At 40.7% G+C, this 27,110-nt stretch overlaps 1 protein-coding gene across 5 annotated transcripts in view; it reads right to left on the bottom strand.

Moving 5' to 3' along the window:
• The window catches only part of Pparg (peroxisome proliferator activated receptor gamma), a 126,666-nt gene extending 104,440 nt beyond the window's left edge, over window positions 1–22,226 (bottom strand). The window contains exons 1-2 of one of the 5 annotated variants that reach the window (XM_051155115.1): window positions 20,863–20,992; window positions 253–322 (exon numbers count right to left, since the gene is read on the bottom strand). The gene's annotated coding sequence lies outside the window, so the exon portion shown is untranslated. Of the gene's footprint in view, window positions 1–252; window positions 323–20,792; window positions 20,993–21,982 lie in introns of those variants that run through there. The other 4 variants (XM_051155118.1, XM_051155117.1, XM_051155116.1 and 1 more) reach the window with 4 other exon arrangements.
• Window positions 22,227–27,110: the final 4,884 nt, after the last annotated feature.

Genomic DNA, 27,110 nt, shown 5'->3' with positions numbered 1-27,110 from the left:
TATAAGAATCTAAAATAGTGCACTTAGAGTCATTACATGGGTATAAAAATAAGAGGTTAGAGGGTTATTTTTAAAATATTTGTGGAATATCCCAACTTCTAGGCCATTCTCCTATCTTTGTTTTGTCTTAGACAAGTATGTTATTATGAACCACAACTAACTGGCAAAATATGTAGGAGAAAGTATTGGGGCAATAAAAATGTTTAAAGCTTTTAAATACAAATTTAATATAACAAATTCTGATGTACATACCGGTAAAGGGTAGTCCTTGCTTTAAAAATGTCCTTGGATATCAGTGGTTCACAGTTAGATTCTTTCAAATCTGAATAATTAAAAAGAAATAATATTTTCAAAATTCACTGATATTCCAAATCCTTAGAAATCCCAGGCTACCAAAATATAAAAATATATATTCATTTCCACCCCAGCATTCGCTTTTCCTGAGTAGGAAAGCTTTATACTCTCTAGAAACAACCAACACACCATCAAATGACTCACTGTGTGTCATTCAGGACCAAAAACATCTCAGAATGGTTACATAAAAGAGACAGATGGGTATTTGATGTGCTTCTCTTGCTTTACCAGCAGGGTCACTGGCATGGTACAAAACTCTTTTATTGTACCCATTTTATACATCAAGTTACTAATAAGTATATCACCATTCAAACTTAGGGCAAACTAGATCTTTAAAGGGATTAGCAACCTCAAAACATAGCGGGCTGAGGGTTCTAGGTATGGCTTACATAGCAGGAGGCCTGCTGTACATATCCAGTTTAAGGGTCAGGGGTGATGCAAGTTTGATAAGAGTTATACATTGCAAAGCTGATGTTTACTGAAATTTGATTTCATCTGGAAGCTACACAGCTGGAAAGTCTACAGTCACTGTAGAGTGCGCAGCCGGCTTGGGCAAAGGAGATGCAGCACACACCAAGCTAAGCAGACTTTTCAGAGGAAGGTCCAGGGAGCAGATTGTCTAAATAATGATTCACATCCTTGTCTCCTAAAAGGGCGCAGGGAGCCCAGAATAGGACATTCTGTAAAGACAAAACAGCATCCGGTGCCAAAAGCCTTATCAGGAGGGCGGGAGAGCCCCGGCATGCAGACCCAACATTCTGCAGTCTGACACTCAGAGAACTCCAACACTCACTCTTTTGACTTCTTAAGATTGACAGAAAACTGTCCTGTTACATGATGCATGCTGAAAAAACGCTGCATAATGAAGATGAATGGTTTGTCCATTCTGTTACTTCTAACATGAAAGAACAGGAACTACAGTCAGTGAGGTTTGCTTGTTGGTACACCCCAGCACCGTGCAGTGCTGCTGCTTGGAAATAGGAGTGTTTCAACGCCATCTCAGTACCAATAGTAAACGGTAGTTCTGCTCTCAGAATGGGACAGTCTCTACAGGAAGAGCTGATTTGTCAGCACTTTCTGCCTGTATACTTTGTTTTTTGGGAGTGACTGTTGACCTCTATCGTAATGATTTGCATAAACACTCAAATTTACTAGTCAACAGTAAAGGCCCCATCCACACATAAGTTGCTTATTACATATAACACACTTAACACGTGGGAATCTGCTTTATCTATAAAAGAGCACTACTCTGACTTTTAGAAAAGCATCTAAGACAGAAAAAAGGTTCAGAAATATGAAAAAACCCAAAACAAATCAATAAATTAATTACTAAAATCACTACCTCAAAAAGGTAGATTCTATGTTAAGATTAAATGATACTAATTTCTTTGACACTAGCTCCTGCTCCTCCTTAAATATATATGATTTCATTAAGAATTAGACAAAAGGAAAGTAATTTTGTTATTAAAAAAAAATTCATGTATACATTTTAATTATATTCCTTCCCATCTTCCATACCCTCACAGATCCTTTCCCCATCCAACTTCCTGTTCTCTTTCTCTTAAAAAAAAATACACTATTTATTCAAGGGTTGTGACCCCAAGAGTGAGACCCAACAGAAAACAAGGTCAGTTCCTACTACCTCTGGAGGCATGCAGTATTCCAACCATCACCCATATGATTATCTCAAACCATACAAAAACAGTACTCTAGTTTTCCTTTTGGGCTAGGGATGTAGCTTGGTGGTAAAATACTTGTCTAGCATGCACAAGGACCTACTCTTATAAAAACTAAGAAAAGTTACTAATAAGACCTATCCAAAACCTAGAACTAATATGGTCTTAATTGTGAAACATGACAGTGCATTTCCTGAGGTGTAGTCTATAAATAGCCAGTTCCTCTTCCAATAGTGAAGGTTTCGCTAGAAAATAAATGTGTGTGTGTGTGTGTGTGTGTGTGTGTGTGTGTGTGTGTGTAGTGTAGTGTAGTGTGTTTTTAAAAAGGCCTAAAGATGTTAACACTGTGTAAGCTTCACAACTCAACATCAACTTCATCAGCAGTAACCCGCTTAGCTTCATTACTCACAGCTTCACCCCAACACTGGATTCATCTCTTGCCATTTTTCTGTTCCTCCATACAGTGCACTGGGTGATGTCACATATCTTCCTACCGAAACTAGTTGCAAGACACCTCATTGTTAACCCATTAGACTTCTTGATTTCTACTGTTTTCCAATGGTGTGTTAGAAAAATGCTTACTTAGCCCTCCAGACATGAAGAAAATGCTCTGGTCTGTGATCTTTGAGACAAGGACTTCAAGCTTCCGACATGATGTCTCTACAGCAGGATGTCTACCACACAGATACAATGAGACGACAAATCTCAGCAACGTTAGAGCTAAGAAACATACCTTTTTTGGTATATCTGTCACTTTTATTTTTAACATAACCTGTCTGGTTGTAAGTTCATATAATTTAATGCTTACTAACAGTCTCTAACAATTGGTTTAGTAAAACCTTGAGAGTTTACAATTAATTTCTACAGGCTGATCTGAATGGGCCCCTGCATACTGGTGCCTTGTCCTGCCTTCCAGATACTTTTCAGTCTCTTGCATCAGTTCTTCCTGAGATTTTTCCACCATTACACTCTAAAAGTTCTTTGGCTTTCTTCTTTTTATTCTTGAACATAGCACGTCTACTTATGTGTAGTTTCTAATTCTTCAGCCATAGCTTCTCTCAAGGACTCTAAGTTTGAGCTTGACATGGTGGGCAGGTCTGCAATCCCAGCACTAATGAGGCTGAGTCAGGATGACCATGAGTTCTAGGCCATCCTAATCTACGCAAGATCTTGCTTCAAAGGCAATAAATAAATAAATAAAAATAAAAACTCAATCAAACAAACAAAACTCAAACCAAACTAAATAAGAAAGAGTTCTAAAGCTGGGCATGGTGGCACATGCCTTTAATCCCAGCACTCGCTCGGGAGGCAGAGGCAGGCAGATCGCTGTGAGTTCGAGGCCAGCCTGGTCTACAAAGCGAGTCCAGGACAGCCAAGGCTACACAGAGAGACCCTGTCTCAGAAGAAAGAAAGAAAGAGTTCTAAATCTTTTTTGCAATTATCTTTGGAACACTCATCCCTTGCTGAGGTGCTCCCAGCATCTCACACTCAATATAGGCCAAGTGAACCTTTCAAAATATCAAAGAATCACAATTAAGGAATATGGGTTGGAGGGTGGACTTCAGCCTGGGGGCGGGGTAGGGAACTGAAGCAGGAGGTGGGGACCACTAAAAGAAAATACAACTGACCACATCATTGGAATATTTTTCATCCTTCAAAATATTCAAGAGAATTCCACGTTTTAACCTGGGTCTCTGAAAATTCCAGTGGGTATGATTCAGTTCATGCCGACAAGGAGTCCTTTACGTGCCCTCCCCTTCCATTCTTCTCAATTCATTCTCTTCAGTCTCTCCCTAAAGCCTTACCACCTAACCACTTTCTCCACTTCCAGCTTAACAAACAAAATCTTTCCATTTTCTACTGCCTTGTGCTTTGATTTAGCACATCAACTTACAGTTTTGTTAACGCCTCATGACCAGAGCCTTTCGACTGATACCTTATCACACAAGTCTAGAAACTGACATGGGAAGATTGTGTGTGTATGTGAGTGTCTGTGAGAGCGTGTGTGTGTGTGTGTGTGTGTGTGTCTATGTGTGTCTGTGTGTCTGTGTACACATATTAGAGATTGAACTTAGGATTTCATACATGAATGACAAGCTGAGCTGTATGTTTTCTTACAGGTAGGAAAAATGCTCTTATTTCATCATACAGTGTCCTTCACAGTGTGCTGGGAAAGGTAAGAAGTTTGCAAACATGCTCAAATTAGCCATTTTTATTCCAAACTAAAGGTAGCCATTCCTCCATGTCTGAGGCTTTTGTATCCTTAGATTTACCCAACTACACAGTAAAAACATAAAAAATATATATTAACAAGGAGATCGCTCCCCAGGTAAAGTATTTGAGGACTTGAATTCAGTAACAGTAGAAGGAGAGAACCAACTCCATAAGCCATCCTCTGAGCTCCATACTTCTGCTGTGACATGTGTACGCCCAAACTCACACATCATACATACCCATAATAATCATAAAAATACTGTGCCTATACTGAATATGCAACAACCTTTATTTTGTTGTTTTCCAAAGAACACAGTATAACAATTTCTCTAGCCTTTACACTGTGTTAGGTGTAAGTCATCTGAGGGCAATTTGAAGCAGTAGGAACATATGAGTAGATTATATGCAAACACTATATTTCACATAGATCTTAGAGCCAGACCCCAAGGATACAAACTCCACTGGGAATTTTCCTGCCTTACTTCCTTCTACATGAAGACTGATTCCATTAGAGCGGTAGCTCAACCAAGGTCAGCTAATCTTCCTTAGATTTTCACAGAAACCATATAAAATGTGCTATTTAGTTGACTGTTATATCCTCAGATAACAAAATAAAATAATTTTATTTGGCTTTGCTTTTTCAAGACATGGTTTCTCTATGTAGGCCTGGCTGTCCTGAAATTTGCTCTGTAAACCAGGCTGGCCTTGAACTCAGCTATCCACCTGCCTCTGCCTCCACAGTGCTGGGATTAAAGCAAAGTGCCACCACCACCGGGCAGAGAGAGCATTTTTAACGGTGGTTGGTTGTCCTGCACCTAGTGATTAATTTTAAGTAATAATGGAATTTCTGAGTATACTTCAAAGATTTGGTGATCTTGTCACAAGTAACACAAAGACACACTCTATTTTCAAGTCAGTATCACGCAGTAAATTGATAGACCAACGAGCCCACATTGCTCCTGAATATAGTTATACTGAATATGGTTATACACATCTAATTGTTACATAAGGTACGGAAGTATGTAGGTGTGTGGCTGTAGATATTTCATTCTCTGGAAACTCAGATCCTACTGTACAATTAGGCTCTTGTGAAGAACTTGGTGGTGGAGTTTAAATCCTAGTTTTATTTGGCAGGTTAGTTCGTCTCTGTTCCTATTTCTTCACTGACTTGAGAAATGTATGAAATATACAACATGCACCCATCTTCTTTTGAGACAGTGTTTCCTGTAGGTCAGACTAACCTTAAACTCACTATGTAGCCATGGGTAACCTTGAATGTCTGGTTTTCCTAAGGGCTGCGATGCAGATGTATGCCACTCCCACTAGTTTAAGCAGTTCTGAGGATGAACCCCATGGTGTTATGCCCGTTAGGTAAGTAGTCTGTCAACCGACATCCCATCCCAGTATATAACCTTAGCACTGTATACAACATATGATTGTTGGAAGGATGAAATAAGACAGTGTATCAATGTGCTTTAAATAGAGCCTGAAACAGAGTTGTGATCAATAAATATTAATGATAACTCTCAATAACAAGCTTATATTTTTTGGTGCCTGGGTTAAGAAAAAGTCCTTAAACAAGGTTAAACAACATTTTGGCTAAGGATTTAAACTATGTGATGGGCTAAGCATAAAAAATGACTAGTTAAAAAAAAAAAAAAGGACTCATGCTATAAACAGGAAATCACACACTTCCATTTATAAATAACTTACAAACTAAGTTGCCCTAATGAGTGATTTTACACAGGAAAGTTATGAGAGCTATTCAGGACTGGGAAACAGAATCAGACGATGGCTGTGAAGCATTAAAGCAAGAGTTATCTGCTAAGCATCTGCTATTTATTACCGGCATTCTAGACAAGGAGCTCTCGGATGAACATGTCAGACTCTCTCGTGTAACTGCACATGGGAAGAAAGACAATCAAAAATCAGTGTCTCAAGAATCATCTGCTCTCTGTGCTGTTTGGAAAAAGAGGATAGAAATGAACCATTGTGAGAGACAATCAGGAGTTACCTCAACAAGCTACTGTGCTTTACAAGCGTTTACAGTTGTGCCAGATGGCTTTATGTCAATTTGACACAAGCTAGAGTCATCAGAGAGAAAGGAGCCTGAAATGAGAAAATGCCTCCAGAAGATCCAACTATAAGGCATTTTCTTAATTAGTGATCAGTGGGGGAGGGGCCCAGCACATTGTGGGTGGGGCCATCCCTCTGCTAGTGGTTCTGGGTTCCATAAGAAAGTAGGCTGAGTAAGCCAGTAAGCAGCACTCCTCCATGGCTTCTGTATTAGTTCCTGCCCCCAGGATCCTGTCCTGCTTGAGTTCCTGTCCTGACTTCCTTTGATGATAAACAATGCTGTGGAAGTATAAGCCGTATAAACTCTTTTTCTCCTCCAACTTGCTTTTTGGTCATGGTGTTTCATCACAGCAATCGAAACTCTCCCTACCACTATGCCTATTCAGACACTAACTATATCACTTCATATAACTGTGTAACGTTCAAAAAATATTTGAGTGCCTACTTTATATCAGGTAATGTTCTAGGCACATGTCAAAATTTTTATAAACATTTTGGTGAAAAGCATTACCTGTTTTAATCATACACCATAAAGGGGGAGGGGTCAACTTTCAACAAGGTCTTTTACTAGAGATGAAATAAGTTCTGCAGAGAACTTGTTACTTCACCTGATATTACAAGCACTAAAATAATCCCCATGAAAAGAATGTTCCTCATCTGGCTTAAAACATTCTAGCATTTCAGAAAACATACTGGCCATATCACTGCTATATATAAAAGAGTCTATAAGTTACAGTGTTATGAAATGCAACTAATCAGTAGTAAGTCTAGTTACTAGAAGTTGACAGAAACAATTTGATGTTTATAATAACTAAGTTAAGTAGCCTGAATAATAAAAGTCTATTTTCACACATCAAAATAGCATCCCACTGCAGCATAGAAAAGGGAGGTGGGCACCAAGTTCCACCCCTAGTTAAAGAACTATTAGAAAGTGGTAGCTGCTGGTAGAAGACGAGCCAATTTTGTTTAAGAGTATAGTCCTTGGTAGGTCTACCATGTTCCAGTGGAAGGCCACACATCCAAAAGTATATAGGCAGTCAAGCGGGACTTAATGAATTTTTCAAAAAGACGCAAAAGTTGGATGGTTGCAAAGAAAAGTGGATCTGGGAAGAGCAAGGGAATGAATGTGATCAAAACACTGTATACAATTCTCACAAAATTAATTTCTTAAAATGAAAAAAACGGCACCGAAAAGATATCCCCAAGTGGGATATCACACGAGGTCTTGTTCAATCATGACATTACACCACAGGAATGAAAAATCAAATGACTTAAAGGTCAGCAGCTTGACTTAAATTTACGTAACTCACTTCTGCAGAAATTTGCATTACTTATAAAAAAATCACGTGAAAGAGGAACTTACTATAAATATTAAAATTGGAAATAAATGAAGGGCCGAGAAAGCATTGGAGAATAATAGTTTCTTTAAAAAGAATTGGAGAACTACAGAGTGTGGGGTGTGTGGCTCATTGGTATAGCATGTGCTTAGCATATAGGACGGCCTGGTTTCAGTTCCCAGCAAGACACACACAGACATACAGACGCACACAAATCCAATTGTGGAAGTAAGTGTAGGATACATTTAAAAATCTAATTTGTACGTACATTTATATAAGCTTATTTATAATTACTGATGAAAAAGCTAAAAACACAGAGTATGTTAATGCTCCAAAGTAGCTAATTATGAAGGAAGTGTGTTCTGCTAGCTTACTAGCACAGAAAGAAAGTCTTGGTACCTTAGGTTTAGATGGAAGCTTACAAGTCACCTTGTTCATTTTTCCTTAGTAGGGGAAGCCATCTTAGATTCCCTTGGGCTCTAAAAATAAAGCATTTTCTGCTCTTGAGGCAGCTTTTCCCAGGACTAAATAGCTATAGTTATTACAATTCTTTCCTTACACTGAGCTGAACTATGTATGTCTCTCTTTAATGTCTGGCTACCCTTTGATAAAGACCGTGTGACAGTTCCATAAAGTTAGGGACTGGCTATGTCTTGCTTACTGTTATAGCTCTGTGTCCAACATATAAAGTCATACCCACAAAGGGTACCCTAAAATCTGTGGTAGGTTCCAGAATAGTTTATTCTTCAAGACACTATGGATCTAGTTTGAAGTGAAGGGCTTTCTCTCTGAAGTGTACTATGGATACTTTTTGAAAGGTCAAATCATGTGCTTTAATCCTATGACAATGTCACCTCAAAGCTGTCCTCCCCTTGCTCCAGGTCAGTGTGCATCTGCGTGTAGACTATGCCTTTGCCTCAGAGCACAGCTCAGGTGGGGCTTTGCCTTCACTCCTGCAGGTGTTCCACACATTCTGTCCAGATTTTGTAACAGCTTCTTGATAGCCTTCTCTGCACACAGATACTATGTTAATCTTCTGACTAGATCATTTCCAACTTTTTCTTAAGATCTGGAATCTCCCCACTGCTAAGATAAAACCCATACTCCTCCATCTGCATTCCAGACCATTTATCATCAGTCTGAAAGATCTACATTTTGAGGCCTGTTTCTAACTGCTCACAGCCCTGTAGTCTCTACCTCCAGTTGGTTCATGTGGAGTCTCCTGAGGATGTGTTTAGTCACTATTCCAGGCTTTATTTTCTTACATGGGAGATTCTTTTTTTTTTTCACTTTTTTATTAAATATTAAAAATTTTACATATACATTTATATTATTACACATACACTGGAGATTCTTTACTTTCTCTTGGACTATTTCAAGCTAGGAACATTAATTTTTGAGGAAACATAAAACTATCCATTTTATAGTATAAAATACTGTTAATATGTTATATGTAATACTATATGTTATATATCTAGTATATACTTTTCTATTTTGTTTTCAGCCAACATATAACGATTGTATACAGTGTAGGGTACAGAGTGATGTTCCTTTTTTTATTTTCCATAGTGATGTTTCACTATGTGTACACAATGTGCAGTGGTCAGATCAGGGTCACTGGCCACAACAGTGGAAAAGCTGTGCAGCCAGGAACTGGCCATGTGGCTTGGCAATGAGCTGCTTGCTTAGCATGCATATGGGCCTGGTTTTGATTCTCAGTACTACATTTAGAAGAGAAAAAAAAAAAAAAAAAAAAAAAAAAAGGCAGCTCTAAGTCTCCCTCTACATAGCTCCCAAGTGTCCTCTTCACCAAAGGAAACCTGAACTCATGAAGCAGTGACCCCTCTCAACTGATCTGCTTATGTTCTTTGGGAAATGACTTGCTCTGTTTGGCTCCTTTGTTGTTTCTTTCTCTGTACATTTTTTTTTGTATTTTTTTAAAAAAATCCATGTATGTTTTCTTCAGCCTGCCTTCTTGATTCTTGAACTCCCAAACTCTTCTCTGCATGGGTTTTCCTGGTTACTCCCCTTCCTTTGAATTTCAGCCACATTCATTTTCAGCCTTGAATCATCGTGTTGCTCTGGGTTGCTGGTTAACCATTTCAACTGTACCCTTTCTAGACTTCGGCGGATTCAAAGCTCCTAGATAAGGCACTCTGTGTCTTTCTCTGAGTCAAGAACCTAGCCAAATAGGGCTTTAATTCCTTGTGTGCAGCAAGACATGAGACAGTACTAACATGAAACCGAGGTTTTGGATAATTAAATGAGCATCTCACACCCCTTTTGGCTCATTATCCTTCTTGTAGTACTCTTTCTCAGGAAGAAAAGGGTCTGTGTGTATCTAGTCAGTGTTTCTTTGCCCTAGTAGCTGAATGGGTGTGAGAACAGGAGGAACATGGCAGGCTGCCCAAGGGTAGAGAGGGTACAGGCTCCCTGTATTCATCTGTAGCAAACAGACTCTGACCTTCATCCCACATCTACAGATGAAGGCATACCAGGAAGAATTGGGTGTTCAGAGATGTCACAAGACACTATTTTAAAGAGGCTCATCTTTTGTCTTTGCTTCTGTATAGAAATCAGTTTTTCAGTCTGATACTTTGAAGTTGTTCACAAATACAGATCTTCCTTGGAAAAGGTTAACTATTAAATAACCATGATAAAAGTACTTGTGGTTCATATAGGAAATAGTGGGGTAACTAAATTGCTATTAAAAGCTAGGCATATTTTTAATCCCCTCACTCAGGAGGTAGAGGCAGGCAGATCTGTGGGTTTGAAGCCAGCCTGGCCTACAGAGCGAATACTAAGCCAGGGCTACACAGAGAAACCATGTTGGAAAAAAAAAAAAAACCCAAAACTATTTTAAAGCAATGGATAGGTCAATTTTTGATGGCGTTTTATCTAGCCTGACAGAAAATATGAAAGGGAATCAGTCTTAAATGATGCATGGATAGTAAGTCTCAGCAATGTTTATGTTGTGTATTATATAAACTGTTTCTAGCTGTAGTCCTAAACAGAATTTGTCACAGTTGCCACTGGATATCTACAAACAGGGATGTAAAAACAGTGCTTGGACCCCTAGGCCATTATGAAACCTGTTCTTCTGACCAGGACAACAAAAAGAGCTAATGCAGAATGTTGGCATCTATATTTAACATTTCCCCCTTTTCGTGTCTCACTTTACCTGCTCTAGAATATCAGGGTGAGCAGAGAGAAAGTTTCTCCTGCTGTTAATTCCATGTGTCCTAAAAATGTTAGAGAGACTGTGAATTAACATTTAAAAAGATCAGTTCAGGGATTTCCCTGAAAATTCGGAGAGTGGCACTACTAAGAAGCAAGCACCAAAAAAAAAAAAAAAAAAAAAAGCACATACTTGTTCTTAAAATCAAGTTTAAAAGTGCATATAAAATACTTAGGATACACCTGTCCCCTGCTGCAGGCCAGGACTAGGGAAGGCATACACATGCACAGATAGGTAAAAAGAATGACAAGAGGTGCACATCCCTTATACTATAATAACGTATCTCAGAAACATAAAAATAAAGAGAAATGGCAACCCCCCCCCCAAAAAATTAGCAAATGTAATTTCAGAGTAAGTCTGTCCTCCACTTATGTTTCATTGAGGTGAAGATTAAGAGAAGCTTAAATACTTTGACTCCAAAACCTGGTGGTCAGGGTAAATCTTTTCTATACATGCTGGTATTTAAAGCTTTATATCCATATCAAAACCCAATGAGTCATCTGTACATATTTGTTAGAGGCGGAGCCTGTTCTGAGAAGCCCAGTGAACACACGGAATGGGCTGTGTGCCTGGCCGTGCCAATCCACTGTACGTTCAGTCACTGTTGCTTCCTACCTCTGACTGACCAGTGTCCTCCACTGCCCAGGGCTAGATGCAGGGCTGTAGTCTGCACACTGTGATCTTCAGCTCCCAAGCTCCAGCCTCACCACCACTAACGTGGCTGTGTTTTCAGAAAACAGATTTTGATCTCAATGTAAAGGTACTTGGTTTTGTAAAGTCAGTGGAATACAATAAACACACTGGCAGCATTTGCCAAATCTGAAAGTTTTGGTTATGTCTAAATCAGGGTTCCCTCAGTATTTCACAGCACTGTGTGCAGATAAGAATATATTCTATTTGATATCATATAAATGTCTTTAAAATGTGTTTTTCTCGTATACTGCCCTCATTTATGTTCAAAATTTATTTCTAAGTGGTCAGTAAAACATTTTCTGTTAATTTTAATACCAAACACAAATGGTAATAAGGTAATTTATGAACTCAGAAATGTGGATAGTTACAATAACTTGATTAGGGAAGGGTCATTCTTCACAGGAAATGGGGGCTAAGGAGGAAGCTCAGTCTTGAACAGCTTACCTAGCATGTTCAAGGCTCAGGATTTGATGCCTTATACTGCAGTCATCCACAGGAAAACTCTAGTGGATTTACTATTTGAAGAGTCACCACATTGAGGCTGTCCTACCAATAAATTGTAAGATCTAGAAATTGAAGTCTTGTTAGCTACAGTCCACACTGGCTGACCTCAGGAACGCAATCAGCAGTGACTTGAGAGGCAAGAAAGAAAATGTTTAGTATCACTGATATAAAAATTCTAGAAGACTTTTAACACTTTAAGATGGAAAGGGTATTCTGAGCCACAAGACCAATATAAGATACATACATACATACCTACATACACACATGTATGTGTGTATATATATATTTCCAAAGAGAGTGACAAGAACAATATACAACCTGGGCCAAAGGCAAAAGCTGTTATTTTTACCTTCTGGAATTTCTAAAATGATACATCAGAAAAAGAAAGAAAGAAAGAAAACTACAAGGACTATTGCCATACTCCATATGCATGCCTACAAATCTATGTAAATATGATTTTTGCACTGCTCAAAGGGATTAGGGATAATATACTCCTTGCTATTTTCAAGCCATTTTCTACAGGATTTCTACCACATTTTGTATGATGGTCTCATTGATAAGGGAAGCTTACCTTAGCAGGCTTCTGTGTCTGTGGCTATTTATGATTATCACGTTCAACATTCTGCCAGGAGTTAGAAAGCCAAATACCTCTCTCCTGAGGTCATTAAGTTTTAGAGGGAGAGAAAACAAAGCACATAACATACACATAGTCTTAAGAAAATATTAAAAGAGGAGAGCTTTAAGAGAATGTAATTCTGAACACTATTTATCACAAGCCATAAGAAATATGCAAAATTGAACCATATCTAAGGCTGAGAACATTATGAGGCTATTAAAAAAAAGAAGATGAATTTTAAGATTCGTTTTCTCCTTCCTAAATAAATAAATCATGACAATAAAAATAGTCACACAGGTAAACCAAATATGTGAAACGAAACTAAGTGGGAAATGAAGTTTGGGTAGAAAAAGACTCATATCGTATCTTTACACTTACCTAGCTAGTGGGTTCTTACATTTTGCCTTGATCTTTTCTGATCAGGATCACAAAGAAGCTAAAAAGTTAACTATTGTCTCTGTTACTGAATATCTGTGTCACTTCCAAGTATGGTTTTTAGATAGGATCTTACTATGTGGCCCAGGCTGGCTTCAAACATGCAACCCTCCTGCCACAGCCTCTCAAGGACTGGGGCTACAGGTATATACCACCATGCTTGGTTCAAATAGGGGCTCTTACAATAATGCTTTTACAAAGTTCTTGTATCTGGATTTTCCTGTATCCTCTGGCACTCTGGAAAAAGCCTCAGAAATAGGGGTATAGCATTACAGTGTGCAACACCTTGCCTAACCGCTTTCTAAGCAGCCTGAAGTAAATTTCAGTGACATCAGGGATACGTAAATACAAATTTCTTCAGCTTCTAAGTCATAGTGTGCTGTCCACAGGACCTTGCATGCTAGACAATCCCTCTGGCACCAAGCCACACCCCTGGCTGCAGTCCCCAAATCAAGGAATTTTAGAGTAAGATACAAAATTGTTACTAAGGATCACTAGGAAAGGCTCATTGTCAATCTTTATTAAACTGGAATTGAGGAATCGCATAGAGCAGTCTTCCATGGCTAGATCCTTCTCTGTATAAAATTCCAGTCTTTGAGACTCAGGATTCCTAACTGCCAAGACAAGAAGAACCAGTGCAACCCTGTCTAAGAGATCCAATTAGCCTATAGCAACAGGAGCTATGGACAACCAGTTGGCCTGCCTTGACAGGAACTCATAGACAACAGCACTGAGTTTTTCTAAGTAATCTAGAAAGCCAATGAGCGTGATTTTTACAGGATACTTCTCAAGGGTTCTATGAATGAAGTAAAATATAACAAAGAACTTCACATAGGCCATGGACAAGAGTACAGCCTGAGAAGTCCAGGCCGGCCCAACTTCATTGTGTAGCGCTGAACCTCTCTGACCATCCGGCCTCTACTTCCTAAGTGCTAAGAGTTCAAGTTGTTTGCTTGTTTGTTTGTTTTCCATGTGGTACTGGGGACAGAATCTAGAGTGTCTGAATGTCAGGCAAGCACTCTGCCAACTGAACTACATTCCTAGTCCTCCTTACTCTTTTAGAAAAAATTTATTGAGCACCTACTAATCACTGTGCTATATGCTGGGGGCAGAAAAATATACAAAACCCCACTGGTACCTTCCTTCAAGAAACTTCTCATCTATTACTTTTGCCGTCCTAAAAGCCAGCAAATTTGAACACTGTTGAACACAAAATTTAAAATATTATATTGTCTTTAAATAAAACCAGGATGTTACTAAGTCATTCCAAATGCTTCAAGGAAACATGTAGCAATCTTCCATTGCCAAATGTTTGTCTGTGTGCACTTTCTACTTTTCTGGATTATTCTGACATATGCAAATAATTTTTTGAAGTTCCAACTTCACTTATATTTACATCATTCACATGTTTGTTTTCTCTTTTATAAACCTTATCCAATATACAAAACGAGAAAAAGAGTGCAAATGGGTATGCTTTCCCACACACTCAAAAGCTTGTTTTACGTGGGTAATTATCAACTACAAGAAAGTGACAATATGTAGTAGAGTGAGGCTTTAGGATTCTCAGTTTGGGGTTCATAAACTGGAAAGGGAACACTAATGACAGGTAAGCAATATGCTTAATACAAGGTGTGAGGTTGGCCATTCTTAACTTAAATCCCACCAGCTAACTGACTTATGAAACTAATAAGACTGATTTTGAAGTAGCCACCAAGCTTCTATCTCTAACAGAGCTTCACTGAGTTGCTTTAAATATTTTAAGTCAAAGGAGAAAAAAACAGAATATGTGTGAAGTGGATCTACCAAAGCATTAAGCATCATTTCTTCTTAGGCAAATTTTTTGCTGAAGTGACTGAAAACCCCCTTTCACTGCAATCTATTAGGAGGGTCCTTTAAACTAACTCCTGGAGACAGCAGGAAATTAGTGTGACATCATGGAGGAAATAAAGGGCATAATGGTGGGGGTGGTGATAGTGTAGTGCTGGATTACATTATCTGCCAGCTCACAGCTCTGAACTTTGATGACGTTTCTTAGGTAAAATGCTATTGCACAATAACTGTTTGTTTTCTCTTGAGTTGAAAATAGTTTTGAGGAACATCTGCATTCTGTCTTGATTTAAATGTTTAAATTGCATTTATTTATTTATTTATTTATTTATTTATTTATTTATTTAGTGTGTGTGTGTGTGTGTGTGTGTGTGTGTGTGTGTGCGCGCGCGCGTGCGCACGTGCTCACAGGACAGCCCTCAGGAGTCCATTCTTTCCTCCCACCATGTGGGTTCCAGGGACAAAACTCAGGTTGTCTAACTTTTACCCACTGAGTCACCTTTTTGGTCCTTGTCTTGATTTTTAAGAAAACAAAAAAATAAAAACAAATGTAAAAAAAAAAAAAAAAAAACCCAAACATATACAAGATGAGTACATCATTTATCTTTTATCACTGCTAGTCCATACACTTGGTCTCATGTATATTTTGCTGCCAAGAGCCACATATTACCTTATTTTCCTTCTCCTCTTTTAACCCCCTTTATCCAATTCCATGTGTGAGTGAATCTCTCCTTCCCAATCCTGCCCTTCCTCCTCCTCCTAGGGGCAGTGATTATAGGCATTTGCCAAATGTGATTTCTACTCTCTCTTTCCAACTCCACATGAATGTTACCTGTGTTTTCAGGCAACAAGAAATCAAGGAAGCAAGCCTTCTCTTTGTTGGCCGTGACGTAGTCAGTTACTCTGCCTGGAACACTGGCTCTTTAAAGTGGACTCCAGACCTTTGTATGACAACGGCACTTTTAGTAGTGGAATGCCAGCTGCAGGGGTGGAGTCAGGGTTAAGGAGTTCTCTCCAGTTCTTTATCCCAGCACTCACAGTTCTGTTTCCCAGTGGCCCTCTGTATAGAGGAGATTGCATTGCTAGCACACACAGTATGAAAGAATAACCTGTCTCTATTCCCTTTGCTGGATTCTCCACGCAAGCTACTTAAGGGCCAGAAGGAGTAACAGCAGTGAGAGGCAGCCTTGGAATGGCAGTGATTCTAGAAGCCTGGGATGTCACCAAGGAGCAGGGTGGATTCTCTCAACCTAATCTTACACTCTAGGACATGGTAACTGCACAACCTGTGCCCGAGAGCAGAGAAGACCAGGATCTGTGTGTTCCGCTCCTACACCCGCCTACTCGGGGTATTCCCCTTTCTCTCCACTTCCCTCAGATTGCCCTTGTCCTTATCTGCTGCAGACTAAAGACTCCTCACTCGCAGGCCCACGCCAATCTGAACTCTTCCCAGGGGTCAGATAATTTGTTTCAGTACATTTTTATCTCCATATTATAATTGCAGTTAAGTCTATAGATATTTTTTTAAAGTGGTTAAACCTAGCAGTGAACTTATTTTCTAAAAATAATAAGGTGGGGCTAGAGAGATGACTCAGCAGTTAAGAGCACTTAGCTGCTCTTTCAGAGGACCCAGGTTCGATTCCCAGCATCCACATAATAGCTTACAACCATCTGTAATGCTGGTTCTAGGGGTTTGGAAACTATCTTTCCAGCCTTTGAAGATACCAGGCATACAAATGGTAAACAGACATACATGCAGGTAAAACAATCATATATTAAAAACATATAAACAGTAATAGCTGGAGAGTGGTAAAATACTTGCCTAGCACATGCAAGACCATGGATATTCGATTACCAGTACCTCAGTGCAAAACATAATAGCATAAAAACAATAAAGTGGGAGCTGTGGGGGATAACTGTAGCAGAGCACTACTTTGCATGTGAGAGGGCTAGGGTTTGACTTCCAAAACCTAAATAAATAATAATAATAATAAAATGATTAACTACAACAGAGCTTCATTCTATTATCTAATTTAAATTCTGCCTGGAAGGTTTAAATTTATTATAACCAATGCAAGTTGCAAGGATTGATGACATCTTTCCTTTGGAACAGTGTAGTGGAGAAAAATCCGTTCTATTCTATCAAAAAAAAAAAAAAAAAAATTCTCGGTCACTGTCTTGGTCACTAGGGTGCTTGAAAGGAAAGCCAAGACTCTTAGGAAACCCCAACAGTACTTGCTTCTAAGCCGGTAGAAATTAATGAGAATCTGGGCTCCCACTCCCAAAGGGAAATCCAGAAAGTCATTCACGCCTACTCATAAGTACCAGCTTGAGCCTCTCTTTGCCTCCATACCCCCAACCTTGTAGCTCTGCTCCTTCACTACTAGAACCTGGTAATTCCAAGTCTTGGAATCCTTTTTTTTTTTTCCTTTCGACATGCAGTTCAAGCCCCGCAGCGGTTTCCCCCAGCAATCCCATTGCAACATGCAAGCGTCTTTAGGCCCCACTCAGCAAGCCAGTAGCTTCCCAAAGCACTGCTTGGAATAGGCCCATGCTGCCGCATTTAGTCGCAAGGTCCATCCCGTGCATGTGAAAGCCTCTTACAATAATAGGTGGTAGATAATCTGTGGAGGCCTTCAAATGCACAGTCATTTACATGCTTGTCAGCTGCTCCCAGCCAGTGAGTGAGTGGCCTATTAGCAGGCACGAGTGACTTGTCAAGCTTTTTAAAGGCTAATTTGGGTTATTGTTTGTCACAAAAACAGTTTTAATGACTGAGCACAAGACATTATTTGGCCTTTTAGGTGTTGGTAGTAAATTGTGGGGCTGAAGGACTCAACTATGCTTGATGAAATAAAACTCCCCTGACTAACATATTCAATGCTCTCAAAGTGTACTATAAAGACCCATAAAGACAAGAACTCTGTCAAATAAATGCGCAAGCCTGTCACCCCAAAAACTTAGTCCTAGCAAAAAGACTACTTGTTATTACGCTTGTCTTCGTCCCAAACCATCAAGGAGTAAAGGAATATAATTTGAAGCTGGAAACAGAATACTTCTATAATTTTTTTTCTAGGATTGGCTATAATATGACAGGCATTATTATCTTTCTAACAGTTATTTCAAAATTAATAAGAGGGCAAACTAGTCAGTCAGATCTGTGATCCTTAGCTCTGATCTAGATAGCCAGTGTCTTTAGCATATCAGCTTAGCCAACCTGCCCAGTCTCTTATCATTTAAGATATCCGGGCTTGCTGATAAAAGTCTCAAAACCATACCCAAAACAAACAAACAAATAAACAAAACCAAAGATTAATAACTTTAAACTCTTCCAATTTAGAACATAATAATTGAAATAAACAGCATAAACATCGATACTCCAAACAGAACATTTGAGATTAAATTATTAATGTATATGTATATTTTAAAGAGAAACAGAAAAAGACCTAGGTTTTAAGACAATGATTTAAGGATATTCTATACCAGTGGTGGACATTAGCCTATAATAAATTATACATCTTACCCAAATAAGGCCTATTATGTTTGAGATCTCCTTCTAAATACAGTTAAGTGTGTTAAAAAATAAAATTTTAAATATGTCAATTTATTAAATAATAGCCTTAAAATATATACCTAAAACTCTCCAAAATCTACCTCTGTATTATGAGAAAACTAAAAACAGTAGACAAGACACCCCAGGGGGAAAACAAACCTTAAAAATAATTTTAAAAAATGTCATATGCTATGAAATTAACTAATATATGGTATATGAGGCTTCTTTATGGTGGTGAGACAGATAGTAACTAGTGTTGCTTTTTGGTCAGTTTAGTTCAGATTCTAATGATCTTTGTAAGCAGACCCTTTTCGCTGCTTTTAAGCGTTAAGGAAGTGGAATAAAGTAATAGATAACAGGGAAATTTGCCACAAAAATAAGAAAAGCAAGAAAGAAATTCAGTTTGACAATTTGTGGGCTGAGCATATGTTTAAAATTACATACTATTCACTTAAATCAAGTTGTCTTGACTAGTTTAGTGGTTTTTTTCAACCTTCTACCAATATTTACTTAGTGGAATTCTATGAAAGCAAAAATTTCTTCCATTATTTTTGCCTCAGCTTGTGACACTGAGAATATTTCCAAGCTCAAATGACAATAAATTCAGCAGAAAGATACAAGTTAGAATGACCAACATGTTCTGCCATATGCACTGGACACTACTGACCCTATGAAAGCTATGAGAATATTAAAAATTTGGAAAAATTATTTTAACAAAAATTTTATAAAAGCCTCCCTGTTATTAGCAGCCACTTCATAATCTGAAAAGGAAATTAAATACATCACTAACACTTGTATATGTTTTCACAGTGGTGATAACATAGCTTCCCCACAGGACAATCTTGACAAGGCCGATGACAAATATTCTTATTTTCAGAGAATTATAGGTTAGAAAAAAAGTATTTTGTTAAATATGTAAAACTTACTAACTGAAAACAATTAGTTGCATACCCATTAATCCATTTCTACACCAAAAATTTAAAGTCACACTTTTTCATGCATGAATTTTAAATGTCAAAGGGATGTTGAAACTAATGATATAATTTTTTAGTGTAATTGAACTTTTTTATAAAAGTGACTCTGAAATATGTAGTGATATGAATGTTAAGAAAACAAGTCCCTTTAGAGGAAATATTACATTTAATTATTAAAAATAGTTATAATAAAAATGTCAAAGTTGAATAAAAGATAGGATGCTTCTGGGTATTTTAGCTCTAATTTGTTCTAAAGAACTTATGTTCTCTTAAATATAGAAGAATGAGGAAACAGCATCTAAAAAACGCTCTGGCCTGGAGTTATGTAGAACTTTAGACTTCACTGCCGCCATTGTTCTACAGCAGTTTTAAGAGTATGAAACTTTTACACATGAAAAAGAATTTTTTCCTTAAATATAAAACTGTCGACAATCTTTTTCATTCTAGCGAACAGTAAAACATTGAGATGCTCACCAGTTTCTTCTCAGATCTTCTCACCTACGATATAATTCTCAGCAAATTAAATATGAAGTAGCACTTACAGAAGCAAATTCACACAAAACACACAGTAAGATAAAAGTGGATGGCTTTACACTATGTTAGACGCTGGATTCAATTTTATATATGTTAAAACTAATAATACAGACATATATTTAACTCTAGCGCAAATTTTGGTTGAAGGTAGACAACAGATAAATTGTTCTGAAGTTGAAACTGAGTCTTCTGAACCGCCGCTCCAAACGCTCTTACTATCTCTGAGTGTTTCCATCAAACTTCAGAGCGAAGTCTCTCTTTGAGAAGCCATTATGAACGTCAGTTCCTACACTCGCCAGGTTTTCTAAATTGTGTAGCACTTGGAGTCAGTTACATTTTTAGTCAGCAATTGATCACTTAGGAAGACTCCCACAGAGCACCTGATATCGGTGGAAGACCTGCCCAAGTCCAAGATTAAGTTATTCATTTAATAACTCCGGTTAACAATTTGCTTCGTGCATGATAATAAAGAGTTGACATTACAATAACGAACTTCAGAATCAAGAGGCTTTCCAACTGTTAGCTATCCTGCAACTTGGTTCATCGGGTTTTGTTTTCAAATGATCACTTAATTTTACACTCTTGTCCTTCATCCTCCTACAAAGAAGAAAAACTTCAGCTTCTTCCCGACAGAAGACTTAACTCTTTTTTCTTCCCCCTCTCCTGAACTAAATAACACCACCTTCCCTACCGTTAGCTTCAGAAGCGAAGCCGGCTTCTTAACTGTACAAGAACACAGCAAAAACCATCCTGATACGTACGAACTTGGGGGCAGTTTGGCCACCTCACAACAGACTCCAACAAAGCGCCTTGACCGGTGGGGCCACTCACCTAAGCAATAGGAGGAGTTAAGAATTTAGAGCTGCAGCCTTCTGATCCTCAGCAGAGGTCCAGGCCCCTTCTTGACCTCCCTGCGTCCCTTATATAAAAGCAGCCCGGGCTACTCCCAGTTTCTGCCTCCTCACCTTAGGCTCCTCCCCAATCCCAAGCTGTAGAGCACCGGAGCCACACACCCACCTCCCACCCCCACCGCGAGGGCTGCGGAGACTCCAGTGAGCCCGGCCCTGTGCTCGCCCCCTCGTTAGAGTGGAGGGGGAGGGAGAGGACGGGGGGGGGGCGGTGGGGGTGGGCGCTGGCAGGGCGGGGCCTTGGTGACAGCGACCCTGCTTTCCTCACACCTGGGCCAGCCCCGGGCGGGGCCCGCGAGCCAAGTCGCCAGGGTGATTACCGGCTCACCCTCCCTCCCACCCTGCAGCGCCTTAGGGCGCTGGGTGGCTGCAGGCGCTCCCCTCTCCGAAAACTGTCACCAAGGTCCGCACGACGCGGTCCCCGCAGGAGTTCTGGACCGTGCCGAGACCAGGCTTTCCTGTCAGGGTCTGGCGGCGACAGGCTACCCTGCTCCGAGCTCTCTCCCGCCCGCCCACCCACCCGTCCGTCCGCGCACCCTCTCCGGGAGCCTGAGGTGGCTCCGTTGCGGCCCACCGCGCCCTGCCGGCGCCCCTCAGCCCGAGGACAGTCACCCTGTCAGTCACACCTAGCCCTCTGGGCGTGTGACCTGTCCTCAGCTGAGACCCCCTCACTCCGTCCTCCAGTCCGCGACACCGCCCCGCAGTCACGCTCGCTCGCTCTTCTCTCAGCGTGTCTTCTCCTCAGCCTGCGTTCCCCTCACACCTAGACCTTGTCTGTCACATTAGGTCCCGCCGGAGTATGACTTCTCCTCAGCGGGGTCCCCTCAAAGTCAAGATTCTGTCACTTTGTCTGTCACACTCGGTGCTGTCAGAGTGTGGCTTCCCAGCCCGCGATCTCCTTCTAGTTGAGACCCGGTTAGGCTGTCAGTCACACAGTCCCGCCAGTGTGACTTCTCTCAACCTGCGTCCCCTCGCCCCCCCCCAGCCGAGACCCCGTCACTTTGTCGGTCAGACCCGGTCCCCTCAGGATGAGACCCCCTCACCTTGTCTGGCTCGCAGTCCTGTCAGAATGTGACTTCTCAGCCCGCTCGCGTTCCCTCAGCCGAGTCCAGTCAGGCTGTCAGTCACACAGGGTCCTGTCAGAGTGTCACTTCTCCTCCGCCCGGTCACCTTGGCGTCACGCTCGCTTCCCTCAGGCCGTGCACGACCCCGTACCCCCAGCGCGGCGCCCCAGGTCTCTCCTTCCGCGTCCCTCGGGCGGGCCGCGTGGCCCGGGGCGACACTGACCGGCGGCGGCGGCTTGACGGGCGCTGGGCGTCCCCACGGCGGACCCGACCGTCCGGAGCGCCCCAGGCGGCTGCCGCTCAGAGTGCGACCAGCCCCGCCTGGCCGCGGACGAGTGGAGCGGACCGGGCCGGGGGCGGCGCCCAGAGAGAGACCGGAGGCCCGGCGCCCGAGACCGGAGGCCCGCACCCACGGGGTCCGCGTGGCTCTGCTGCGCCCCGCGCCCTGCGCCCTGAACCCCGCGCCCCGCACCCCGCACCCCGAGCCCCATGCCCCACGCCCCGTGCCCTGCGCTCCGCACCCCGTGCCCTGAGCTCCGCGCCCTGTGCCCTGCTCCCCGCACCCCATGCCCCGCGCCCCGCTACCCATGCCCCGCACCCCATGCCCGAGCTCCGCGCAGGCTACCTGGCCGCCTTGCTCCTCACAGCCGCTGGGAGGCGACCCAGGAAGGTCCCGTGTCCCTCAGATCGATACCCCGCCAGTGCCCTGACCCGCGCTCTCTCTCTCTCTCTCTCTCTCTCTCTCTCTCTCTCTCTCTCTCTCTCTCTCTCTCTCTCTCTCTCTCTCTCTCTCTCTCTCTCTCTCGGAAGTGTGGTTTTCTCTAGATATGCTTTTCGGTAACATTAAAAAAATATAATAAGTGTATTTAGGATCTCTTGAGTTTTTTTTTTTTTTTTTTTAATCTCAGAATGACTTCATAAAGTGACAACTTTAGTGTTAATCGTTTAGTTTCCCTTTTAAAAACTTGCGTGCCCTCATGTGAACCGAGAGGCGTTGGTTGCCCTGGAGCTGGAGCTACCCTGGTGGTTGGTGCTGGGAACCGATCAAGGGTCCTCTGGCCAAACATTTAGTGTTCCTAACCGCCGAGCCATCTCCTCAGCCCTCAAACTATTTGTTAAAACTTGTTTACAGAATTTCTTAAATTCTTTGGCAGCATGTTTTGCACAGAGGACCTTACACACAGGGTGGGGAGGACTTGAGAATCTCTTGTTTTTAAGCTAAAATGCGGGGGTTTCTTGTCCCAGCATCCTGAAGCGCACATGATGGGCAACCCCTTTTCCTGCTCTTTCAGTGGTCTCCTTCACGATCTGTCCTAAAGATGCACACTCAGAAAGCCTGCAATACCCAGGACACCAGAGCCCTGTCTTTTATCTGTTCCCAGCCTTGTTGACTGAAAATCTTGCTCTGTCTGGCTCTCCTTTGGGAGGCACTAACCTCTGGAAGTTCATAATCGTGCTTCTTGCTCAGGATGCTCCTCCACTCTTCGCATCTTTATTTGTTGGAAGATATGGATTTCCTTGATTCTTCTGGTACCAAAAGTCCTCACTGGGGCTCTCCAGAACGTGTTTGTGAGGAGGACACTATGGAGAAAGTTCAGAGCTTGAATCAACAGACTCATATCCTTTCACCCTTAAGCCCTAAAATAATAAGGGCTTCACATAGGGACTCTGAAAATCATTTTACTAACCACAGAAAGACTCCATTTCTACGTCTGTCATTCAGTGACCATGTTGACTTGTCTCAGCATCCCACACCCAGAGGGATGTATGTATGGATGTAGGAAATACATAGCCAAGTTCTTGCTCACCCAGGAGTTCCAATCTATTTTTCTTTGTTTTGTTTTTGTTTTTGTTTTTTTTTTCCTTTGTGCTTTTGATTAAACTTTTTGATGTCTTGCTATGGAGCCCTGGCTGGCCTTGAACTCACTGCTATTCTCTTGAGGATTGCACCACCCTGTGTATCATCTTAATATCTTTATCGAGATATAATTTAATATAACCTAAAATTCAAATACCATACATTCAAATAGTTTTGGGCTATTTATAAAACTGTGTCATTATCACCATAACTTAATTTCTGAACATTTTTACCGCCCCATAGAGAAACTTCCTCCTCATGAATAGCCATTCTCTTTGGCTCTAGGCTCACTGTCCATGCTATTTCTGTCTGGATAGATTTTTCTATTCCAGACACTTTAAATGAATGGAATCATACAATATGCTGTCTTCTCTGATTGGCTTCTTTCTCTCAGCACAATATTGTCAAAGTCCATCTGAGTTGTAACTTGTATTATTTCCTTCCTTGAGACAGTGTTTCTTTATGCAGCCCACAATCCTCCTGCCTTTCATGGGTTACAATTAGAGGCATGCCTGACAGTATTTCATTTCTTTTATTACAAAATAAGATTCTATTATATGACATAGCAAATGTTTATCCATCCATCTGTTGCTCCGGGCTGTTTTTACTTTTTGTATGTGCACATGTGTGTGGGGGCATGTGTGTATGTGCAGGTACATGTAGAGACCAAAGGTTGATACCAGATGTCTTCGTCAATTGTTCCCCACTTTACATTTTAAAAATGTGTTTATTTTATTATTGGTGTACCTGCACCACATGCATGCCTAAGTCTGAAAATGTCAGAAGAGGGCATCTAATCCTTGGTGCTGGAGTTATGGACAATATGAGCTGTCATATGTGTGCTAGGAACTGAGCCTGCACCCTCTGCAAGGTCAGTAAGTGCTCTTAATGGTTGAGCCTTTTTTTTTTTTTTTTTTTTAAGGCAAGTTCTCTCACTGAACCTGGAGCTCCTTGTTTGGACTATCTGGCAGCAAGCCTCTGAAATCCTCCTGTCTCTGTCTTCCCAATACAGAGTGACAAGCTTGTGCACCCCTCGGCCAGCTTTTTATGTAGGTTCTGGGGGTCAGACTTTCAAAGCAAACACTGTAACTGACTGAGCCATCAGAATCCTGGGCCTACTCCTATTTTGGGGGCATTATGAATCATGCTACTATGAACAGTGATAGCCAAAATTATTGGTATGTGTCTTTTCATTATTTAATATATATGGTAACAGTATGTTCTCAAGGAATTTTGACATTGCCTGTCGGAATGAGAAATAGCCTTTTTTTTTTCCCCCACCAGCAATGCATGAGGGGTCTAATTTCTCCACATCCTTGTTAGCACTTTAATTTTTTATCACCTGATCTAATAGGCATGGATGGCAGCTTACTGTTTTGACTTGCATTTCCCTAATGAGCAATCACATTAAACATCTTTCCATGTAGTCGCTGGCCTTTGTATACCTTCTTGAAGAAAAAGCTGTTCAGATCTTTTGCTCATTTTCAAATAACTTCATCGTTTTAGTTTTATATGGAACAGTTATTTACATTATTATGTATACAAGACCCTTTTCAGATATACAATTTGCAAATATTTTCTCCCATCTATTAGCTGTCTTTTTAAATCCTTTTTTTTTTTTTTTTTTTTTTGAGATAAGCGCTTGCTACATAGCCCAGGCTAGCTCCAACTAGAGATCCTGCTGCCTCAGCTTCCGAGTCCTGGTGACTACTGATGTGAGCCGCCATGCACAGCTTGTCCTTTTACTCTCTTAACGACATCATTAAGAGCACAAGCTTAAAAAAAAACAAAAACAAAAACAAAAAAACCTTTGATTTATTTTAGTTTTAATTTTATTTTTATGTCAGATCAAAGATAAGTTCAAAGTTATCAAATGCATTATTTGATTTAATTCTGAAAATTTTATTTAATAAAGGTCTGCAATCCATTCTAAGATAAATTTCATATATGATGTGAGGTAAGGGACAATCAGCTTTTAGCGGGAGGAAATTCCCATAATTCACCAACAGCCGAGAAGGGGAAATTCCGCCATGGATAATTCATACACGGTACAAAGGGTTAGAGTTGATCTGAATTGTTTCTAAACAATTTGTCTCCTGGATCAAAACTTCTGTAATTTTCAAAGTGTCTGTGGCTAGTGAAACTTACAAATACAAGTGAGTAAACAATAGAACAGAAATAGTCTAAACTTTCAAACCTCTGGCCTCACCATTAGTGGGTTATGAAATAAACTTAGTGGTTTAAAGCCCATACTTTTCTAATCAAATAAAAAGAACGGAATAGAAAACACAAACTATCAGAATGCGAAGCTTGTATGAAAGAAAGTGTGGCCTGGAGTGTCTGCATGCCTGCTTGTATGTACCAGGAGTTGCTGTAACACAGATTTCTTAACCATGGATGACATTTTTAAAAGGTAGGAAAACACTGGATAAACTATACTTGCATAATTCTTTCGTTCCACAAACATTTATTGAGCGCTTATTTTGTGCCAGGCCCCCACTTAAGTGCGGGTGATAAAATGGCAAGCAGCAAATGGTGTCCACCCTACAGCAGCACACACTGGGAGAAGAACATGGCGTTTCTAGGGACAAGAGCTTATGCCTGCTTCTGTTCCCCTAACCACAAGAATTCCTCCCAAATATTGCTGCTGACTCCTGATAGCACTGAAAAAAAGAGTTCACGTTTTTTGATTGTTTGGGTTTTCCCCTAACATATTAACTTTTGTTTAAAGAGTGGCACACTTTGTCTCCAGATCCATGCTTGCATACTGTGCTTATTATATTGGGAAGGGAGGCCAGTTTGAATAGTGAGAGCTGATGATGAGTAACTTTATTTCCATTTACTTCAACTATGTTTAAACTGTACAGCCCCCCCCCCCAAATTTTAAAATAGTGTAACTTTTAACAGGGGGATTTAAACATAACAAAATTATATTTCCTCTCCTTTGCAAGGGTCCTGTAAAATGGCATTGACATGAGAGAAGGTGAGGGTAGGCATCTTTCCAGAAAGGATTGCTCTGCTCCTTACAGCTACTGGGCACAACTGACATTTGTCCCTCGTTTTTATCTCAGACAACACTGACCAATCTCCAGCCACTAGAAGTTCCAGGGGGACTTAGAAGATCTTGGTTCAAATTTAAAAATCAAAATCAGTTCAACACAATGAACAAGTTACACACACACCACACACACACACACACACACACACACACGCACACCACACACACTCACATACAACACACACAACATA

This window comes from Acomys russatus, chromosome 13 (assembly GCF_903995435.1).
Source record: "Acomys russatus chromosome 13, mAcoRus1.1, whole genome shotgun sequence".
In the NCBI taxonomy this organism is placed as follows: domain Eukaryota; kingdom Metazoa; phylum Chordata; class Mammalia; order Rodentia; family Muridae; genus Acomys; species Acomys russatus.
Note: the sequence above shows the minus strand (reverse complement) of the source record. Positions and strands in the feature narration are given on the sequence as shown.